Raw genomic sequence first — 9,093 nt, forward strand, 5'->3', positions numbered from 1 at the left:
TTTGTGGGATAGCTTAGAGCAAACAGGCTTTGCCTTTGCCTGTCTGTCCCTGGGGTCTCGCACCTGGCCTGCCCTCCCCACGGCCTCCGCTCGGCCTGTCTTCCAGAGCTCAGAGCTGCTTGTTTCCAGGGGTCGGTTCTGTGCTGTGTGAGCCACAACATCCAAAGTCGGTGCCGCGGCGCTGGAATTTTGACTTTTATGGCACAGGCAGGGATGTTCTAAACCCTCTGTGTGCGTCTGCAGTTCTGTTCCCTTCCCATCTGTGACGCTGTGCTGTGCTCCGTTTGCTGTGCTCCCGCGCCGGTGGAGGACGGAGCTCTCTGATGTTGCTGGGGACAAGTCAACGCCTCCAGGAATGAGCCGCCCTGCGCGAGTTGAGTGCCTGCCGCCCTAACCTCGGCCTGGATGTTTGAGCAGAGCTCAGCGCGAGCCCTGCCCGTCGTAAAAGCTCTTTGGGATACAACATTATCTGCTTTGTTTTTCCATCCTTGCTGCTGGTTTCAGTGGAGCTCAAGTGTTTGAGTATCTGAGATCCTGTTGAAGCTGTGCCTGGTTTCTTGCCCAGGTTTGCTGCGGCCTCTGCAGCAGCTGAAACCCGGGCGGTGAGGTGGATCTGGACCCGGTACCCAACACACGGCCGGGCAGCAGCTGCACGTGTTCCTGTGCTGGGCAGCAGCCCCCGTCCCATCTCAGGGTGTTCCGAACGGGGAAATCTCAGACTTTCTGCACCCCAAGAAGCAAATGGGAGCAGCCGGCATTCCCAATAGTGTGTGGCCAATCTCCCTGGGGAGAGAGGTGTTACAGGAAGGTGGAGGGGGCAGCTGCAGGTATTCAGGTCTGATTTCCATGGGCAACACATGAACTGCTGCTGGGGGGGGCTGGGTCAGTCGTGGGGCTCAGCTGTGCCTGTTCCCAACCCCATGGGGTGCTGCTGGTGCTGAGGGTGCTGGAGCAGAGCTGGGCGGGACTCTGCCCATGGGGATATGAAGGTCAGTGATTATTTTATGTGTCTTTTTAGAGTTGCATGTTCATTTTTGGTGCTTGGCAGAGCAGTTTGGGCTGTGTGTGCCCTGTACAGCTCACTCGCCGCTGATGAGAGCAGCAGGGTGGACGCAGCCTTGGCTGGGGACTGGTGGAGCACAAGGTGCTCGGGGCCAGCAAAAGGCAGCACCTTCCCCACCCTGGACAAGGTTTTATTGTCCTGCCTCTTTATTGTTGTGTTTACAAGCCAGGCGCTTTATAGGTTTTCCTATGAATAGTTTCAAGGAGAAGGTAATTACCTTATCACATGCAGAATGATTTATAGCCAAGGTGGCAAGGGACATTCAAGCTCCACATCGGCTCCGTTTGAAAGACAATCTGCCTGTTCTTCCGCGCGGGGTCACTGTGTGGGTGAAACAAAAGGGGTTTAGTGCCCAGCCCACCAGGTCCCAGCACGGGGATGTCTCCTGCGGCCGAGCCCCCGAGGGAGCGTTTCCCTGGGCACTCGTGCCCACCCGTCACCCCAGGGGTTCCCCTGGGGCTGCGCTGGTGCTGGGCTCCCCCTGAGAAACCAGCAAGGAGCAACCCAGCGAGTTCAAAGCTCAGGCTGTCAAGCCCCTTGTACGTAGCCATGTTACGTGGGTCAGTGAATGCCCAGCGCGCTGCCCGAGCGCCGGCGCAGCCTCCACGCAGCATCGCACCTCTCGGCCGGACCGGGCTGGCCTGCCCATGACGTCCTGCTCAACCCATGTGCTTGGTTTTGTTGGGTAAAGCTCCTCGCTGGTGACCACAAACCCAGCTTGCAGCGGCTGCGGGGACTGTCGTGCATCTCCCCTTGCCTTCGTGTAGTGATTTTTTCTTTTATTGTTTTGATTATTTTTTTCCACATTCCCCCAGTAACTCTCACTTCATGGACTCGGAGCAAAGACAATAACGCAGGAGTTCCCATGCGGCTGTTGCGCTCTGAGCATCCCGCTGCAGCCGGGGGCGGGCAGGGAAGGGGCCCACGAGGTGGCACCACGTCCCCGGCCACCGCCGAGAGCCGGCCCGGCCGCGGGGGACCCGCCGGGGGCGGCCCCGACGCTGCCAGAGCCCGGCCCGGGGTGCGTGGGGGTGCGTTGGGGTCCCTTTGCGGGGCGTGTGGGGGTGCAGGGGGTCCCCTTGCAGACTGTGGGTGCCACCCGCCCGTGCACCCACCAGAGGCTCCCCGGGGCTGCAGCACCCACAGCCCACGCTGCGCCCCGGCGGTGGGACAAGGGGCAGGCACGTTCCTCCATGTAATAACCCGAACTGTTCCCCTGCCGATGCTGAGCCCCGGGTGGGGCTGATGGTTCTTGCCCCGGTTTGTGGGGGCTGCGATGCCTCTCGGGACACGAGTGCAGCTCCCGGGGTCCCAGCCTGCTCGTGGCCTCGCTGCTGCCCACCGCCCCACGCGGATTCCTCCCCGGGACTCTCTGTGGGACACCGGGGTGGGGGGGTCACAGCAGCGAGGTTGGGGCTCTGGTGGCAGGAACAGCACATGGGTAGGTGAGCCATGGGGTGGCAATGGCAGGGGTGACTTCCAGTGGCGGGGTCAGCGGGAAGAGGCTGATCCTGTGTTCATGCCTGCTGTCTCTCCCATAAAAAATAGCTCAGCGCTATCTTGCAGGCCATCCCTCCCTAGGACCCGCTAATTTGGTGATTTTTATCCTGTCTGTTTTCCTTCTCTCCCCTCCGCAACCTCCCGTCACTCCTCCTGGGGCGGCTGCGGGGTCGCACTGATGGATGGTCCCCGGCAGCGCCCGCGGGAGGAAGCGGTGGCCGGGGAGGGGGTTTTTGGCACGGTCTGACCCGGCCATGGTACCAACCCCTGCTTTGGGGCAATGCTTGACAGCCCAGCACAGGCAATGGGGGAAAGGGTGCTCAGCAAAACCATGAGGCAGCCCAGGGACACAGGCGGTGCCATCAGGGATGGGGACAGAGGAGATAAAGAGGCTTGGTGGGACCTGGCGAGTGGGGACAGCCTGGGGTCACTTCTCCCTGTGCCACCCCCGGGAAAGCGGAGCCTGCGCCGCCCCGGGGGGGTCCTGCAGCTCCCCAGGAGCCCAGACTGGTATTTCAGTCTAGACGTGCTGGTATGTTTTCAGTCCCGCACATTTCCTTGATGGCCAAGGACGAGCATGCTCGGGGCACGGGCACCCGTGGCTGCTGCAGGGTGGGGGTTCCCACGGGGACGTGGGGGGGACGGACAGGCCAAGTCCCTGCCGTGTCCCCAGCTCCTGGGGAGGCAGCAGAAACCTTTGCACTGTGAGGGGAGGGAAAACTATGTGAAACTTGACATTTGCTCATAAAACCAGGCTTGCTGGGGGGAAAACTTGCTGCATCTTGCTAGAGCGTTGGCCTGGGCTGCACCAGGCTGGTGTGAAAAGCTTTATTCAGCTGCCACCACCGTTCCTGCTGTACTGCATACGGCCCCGGCCCTGCACACCCGGTGGGGTTGGGCTGGGTAAATAATTTGGGGGGGTGACCAGTTTGGTGATGTTGGAAACGTCACAGTGGTTCAGGGCTCAGTCCCTTCTCCTCCGTGCTGTAGGCACTGTGATAATGCTTTTGCCACCCGGTGATGCTGCTCCGTGTGCCACCCGCCCGGGGACGGGCCGGGGGGACAAAGGCGCCTTTCAGGGCCCCGGCGGGGCTGGCCGTGCCTGGGCGGCCCCTGAGATGTGTGAAATTTGGCTTTGGCCCGGCTCCTTCCTGGAGCGGAACTGTTCTCAGCGAAACTGTCCCAACCACCCGCCCTAATGGCTTTTCTCTGTGCGCTTGCATTAATGAACGCGAGGCCCAGCCTAATCGGAGGGAAGCCATGCAAGTAATTGCTTGAATTTTTAATTCGGGGTTATGATAGGGGAATCAAAGTCACACGGCAGCCGCTGAGGCCGCCCGTGGCTCCGCACCATTGACTCCTGCAATTTGCTTTTGATTTTTACCCTCCCGGCTCCCCCCACGTCCCGGCAGAGACCCCGCTGGGGGCCAGACCCCGCTGGGGAGGGCAATGGGGGAAATACGTTTGGGGCCAGGGGTGCTTGGCTGGCGCGGCTGTGCCCACAAAGGACCCATGAGCAGGTGCGAAGCCGTTTGCAAACCTCTGGCAGCGTTTGCTTCCCTCCAAAATCCCTCTTCCTCCTGCACCTCCTTGTGCTGCCAATGGCGAGCTGGGGTTTATTTCTCTTTTTCCACCATGGCAGCTCTCACGCTCAGCGGTGACCCCTGCCCGGCGCCCAGCCGGTGCCACCGTCCCTGCGCGGAGGGGCGAGCGATGCGCAGACGGGCACCGTAACCGTGGTGTGAGACACGGGCGGTGGGACTGGCCAGGGTTTGGGTTGGGGTACCCAAGAGCTGCCCCCAGGGTTGTGTCCCCCATCAGTGGGGAGCTCCTCCAGCGTCCCCCGGGCCGTGCCACGCCACCGCGCTGCTTTTGTTTTCCCAGAAAACAACCCCACCTCCCGCGCTGGTTCCAGCTCACTTCCCTCCTCTTAGTCTTAAAATTAATAACAAGTCGGAGGACGCGCGGCAGCTCGGGAAAGCAGAATGGCATCTGCGCAATGTCCGCCCTGCCTGGGGAGCAGCCGTGCCGCTGCCACGCTCCCCCGTTTGCCACGGCCACGCGTGGGATGGAGCCGAGTCCCCAGCTCCTCTTGGGGATCTGCCGCCCCGTGCCCCGTGTTTGGGGCCGGGGTGCTGTTGTGGTGTTCCTGGTGTCGTGATTCCTGGGCAGATAGCATTGTTTGCCCTGACACGTAAGCCGGTGACAACCTGCCAGCGCTCTGGCATGGATTCCGGCCGTGGCTCCCGGCCTGCCCCGCTCCCTGCGCCTTTTTATAGCCCAGCAGAACTTGTTTTGCTGTGGCAGCGAAGCAGAACCTGAGCGCGGGCTGGAGCTGCGGGGGAACACGAGGGTGGCTCGCGGTGGGTTCTGGGGCATGTTAGTGCCCCTGTCCCCCCAAATGTCCCCACAGCAGGTCCTGAAGCCCCCTGCTGCCTCCAGCTTGAGCCTTGGGGAGGCTGAAGGAAGCCCCCAGGCTCTGAAAATGATGGGTCTGGGATTTTGGTGGGTCCCAGAGTAAGCTGGGAGCATGCTGCTAGGGAGGGGACGCAGTGGCCAGGACACCAGTGCAGAAGGACGCGCTGCCATGGCCATGGGACATGCCAAAGTGGTGCTAAGCCCCCCTGCCTGTGCCCTCGGCAGAGCGAGGGGACACGGGGCAGCCCCGGAGGGTCCCACCTGCAGGCGAGGGGCCACCAGCACCCCTGTGCCCCCCCAGAGCCTCGGCAAAGGACAGGAGGGTGAAGCCAGATTATGAAAGTGTTTCTTTGCTTTGCTTTTGAGAAAGGAGAACTTCAAAGGGGCCATTTATCACCAGACAAAGAGAGTCGCGAGTTATTTGCAAAGTGTAAGGGAGAAGCATTAATTATCGGCGTGACAGACAAACGCCGCTGCCGGGTGTCCTCCTGCCCACCCCTCCGCCCGGGCCCGGCAGCTCCCGGCAAGCCCTGGGTGGCACCTGCACCCCTGTCCCTCCGGCCCCGCTGTCTCCAGCTCCTGCCTCGTGTCCCCTCTGTCCCTGGGTGGTGGGCCAGGGCAATGGATGGGACCAGCATGGGTGCAGCTGGGGGGCAGCGTGGGGGGCTCCCCATCGCGTCCCCAGTGCTGATGTTCTGCTGTGCAGTGGGACCTGCAGGGTGGGAGAAGCACTGGTGGCAAAGCCCAGCGGGTGCCCCGGCCCTGAGTGGGTGCCGCAGCCCTCAGCGGGTGCTGCCGTCAGGCGAGATCATGCTGGAAAATAGAAAGGGAGAAATTTGGTGCCTTCGAGGTGGTTGAGCAGCATGGCCAGCGATGGGGTGACCGCGGGGTGTTGGTGCCGGTGGGGTCTCTGTGCTGGTGACAGTGGGTGACAGCTGATGGCCGTGGCCAGGAGATGTGCTGGGGGATGTGGAACCAAACGCCTGCAACTGAGGTCAAAACGTTCTCGGGGGGGAGAGCCACGGCTTGGGCCATCGTCCGGGAGGGAGAAGGTAAGTGAGAGCGTTTACATCCCAAACCAAAGTGCCAACAGACCCAGCCACCCTCAGACAGTGACAATGGCCTCCATGCCACTGTGATGCTGGGGGGCTGCAAATGTTGGGGTGGCCGGGGTGCGCGGGTCCCCATGGCCATGCTGGGCGAGCCCCGCGCGGGCCGGGCAGCTCTGCCTTTCATGTCTGATCCCTCCCGAAACCACAGCTTCCCTTCGCCCCGCGCGGGATCAACCGCGGGTCATATTTAATAAAGGTGGGGATGGGACAAGGCTTCAAAACATTACGTCACCTCGGTGTGGGGGAGGCGGAGGCAGGCAGGGAATGCGAAAATCTCAGCGCAAGTGGGGGCAGAGGAGAAAAAAAATATCAGCGAGGGGATTTAATGGCCCTGTTTTGGTGGGAACTCTCTTGCCCACTGCCCGCGAGGTCAGAGGCGGTGTGTCTGCACGCGCTCAGCCGTTAAATGAAACTGTAAGAAAAAAATGAGGTATATACGAAATGCGTAAGCGCGTCTGTGGCAGAAATCCCCCGGTGCTGGTGAGTCACAGCCGAGCCCGACCGGCTGCCATGGTGGCTCGTGGGAGAAATCCCCGCTGGTCCCCAGGTCCCGTGTCCTGCTAGAGACATGGGGGTGCCCTGGCAAGGTGTCCTCACCTGCCCCAAGGTTTCCTCTGCCAGAGGTGCAGCCGTGTGGTGGCAGGAGCAAAGTCCGCCGTGACACAGCCTTGCCTGTGCCTGACCCCGCGGGGTGGCTGTGGTGGCCACGTGTGGCACGAGTGGCTTTGCTGCCCGAGTGGGAGCCGCTGCCTGCGCTCAGGGCAGATGCTGCTGGTCCCTCTGTGGGTGACGGGGGAGGCTGTGGCTGCAGGTGGGGGATTGTCTGACTGAGGCAATTGCACCAGGACAGTTATTCCCTTGCAGTGATTGCAAGGGGATGGGTTTCCAGTTTGGTGTTGGGGAGCATCTGGTGCTGTGAGCGATGGGGAGCGGGTGGTGAGGCCACCTCCATCTGCAGGAGGTGGAGGCCAGCTCTGGCCAGCCGGACTGTGCCACAGTGCACGTGGGCTGGTGCAAACCAGGCGGCTTCGTGGGGCTGGGGAGCAGAGCAGACCTTGTTCAGCTTGAAAGCCAAAAAAAACCCTAAAAAACAAAAAAAAAAAACAACAAGGCTGTGCAGCTGTCCTGTGTTCCCAGCCACAGGCACCTCCTGGTGAAGGCTCGGGCTGGTGCCTTCCCTGGGCTGGGAAACTATGTGCTCCCAGGCCTGCGGGGCACCCATCGGCCCCCCGAGCCGGAATGACCACGCTCCTCTGCTGAGAGGAGTTAATGAGCTGTGCCGGACAACGATGGGAAAAGGTGGATTGCAGAGAGGGGCCTGCGCTGCTCGGAGGAGCTGGGCGTGGAGGAAGGGGGAAGAGCAATAGGGTGAGAGAGATGGACCAGAAAACGATATCCACTTCATTAGCCAGGTGGCTCCAAATGTGTGGAAACAGGACAAGGTCCAGGTCACCCACTGTGGCAGAACATTATTATCATGCGATGCCATGAAGCCTGTGCAAAGACCAAGTCAAAGCTCACCAGCCCACTTGAAAGGGAGAGGGGACGTTCTCAGAACAAGAGCCAGGCTGTTCCCAGGCTGGTGCAGGGTGGGGGGTATCTGCAGGTGGGTGCAACCTGTGCTGGGGGGTCTGGGCATGCAGCCCGGCTCCTGCTCAGCCCCAGCACCCACAGAACCTCCCACAAGCTCTGCCATGGGCAGGAGACTGTGAAGGGGGCAGCCCGGGGGGCACAGTGGGACTGAGCCCATGTCCTGGTGGCATCGTGTTGTTGCTCAGGGACAGCAGCGGCTCTGTGTGGACCCACAGATGGGGGTGGTTTGACGTCTCACCTGGGATCTGGGGAGCTTTGGGGTGATCAGAGACCCACCACAGTCTGAAGGATGAGAGCACCCATGGGTGCAAGGGACCTGGTGGGCATGTGCTGCTCACTTGCCCTTGTGGGTGGGACAGCTGGGTATAGTGGGGACACTCACCCAGCATGTTGGTCCCTGCATCCTATAGACACAGGGAAGTTCATCCATCTGGGCGATGAGCTCCTTTGGAGCAGGGCCAGAATCAGGAGAGGATCCACTTGTCAGCACCAGGCATGGTAGAGCCCCCGCCTCGCCACGGGCACCACAGCGCAAGGGCTCACCCGGTGCAGGACAGGAGTGGAGGCGCCTTCACCTCCCCGGCTGTGCAGCCCCCAGCTCACGGGAGCAGAGCTGGGGAACAGGGTCGTCCAGGCTGGGGGCTCCAGGCTGCAAGATGGGGGGGCTTTTCAGTCCTGTTTTCCATGGGTGGTGCTCTGTGTGCCATCATGTGCTTGTCCACAAACTCTCTCCCAAGCACACAGAGAGGACTCTTGCTCACTTTGGGTTACCCTCGAAAGGCAAGGGGCTCTGATGGTGCTGCGCTGCTCCACGGAGCAGGAATGGTTTCCTCTGACCCCGCACCAGGGTGTTCAAACTGTGCAGCTCCCAACGCTAACGCTCTCGCAGGCTGTTCCCAGATGGGCTGCGGAGCTTTTCCCTTTGCTCTCCCCGGCTCTGCTGGAAGCCAAAGTGCCACCAGCTCCCTGAAGTGTTTTGCCAGGAGGGGGACACGTGGCCAGCAGTGGCAGAGACCCACAGCTCCCGTGGGGCTCCGGGGCCACACTGCAAAACACTTGGGTTCTGCCATGGGTGCTGGTGGCTGGCAGGATTTTCTGAGGGCTTTTGAGATGGGCAAGCAGCTACAGTTCTTGGTATCTCGTAAAAGTCTGAATCTGGGCTGGAAACGCTGGTTTAAAGCTGTTGTCCTCAGCCAGGGTGACATCCAGGTGCCAGCCAAAAGTGATAGGGACCCGGGCTACCAAACTGAAAGTGCTTTGGGAGGCTGGGGAGTCATGACCAGAGATTTTGGATACTGGCCCTGCCTTCCCCTGCAGAGTCACAGGCCCCTGTGTATTCTGAGTTGTATTCTGAGTGTGGTGGTGTCTCTTGTATTCATGCCTGTTTTGATTTAAGTGAATTTGTTG

Source organism: Columba livia, chromosome 20, assembly GCF_036013475.1.
Source record: "Columba livia isolate bColLiv1 breed racing homer chromosome 20, bColLiv1.pat.W.v2, whole genome shotgun sequence".
NCBI classification, from domain to species: Eukaryota; Metazoa; Chordata; class Aves; order Columbiformes; family Columbidae; genus Columba; species Columba livia.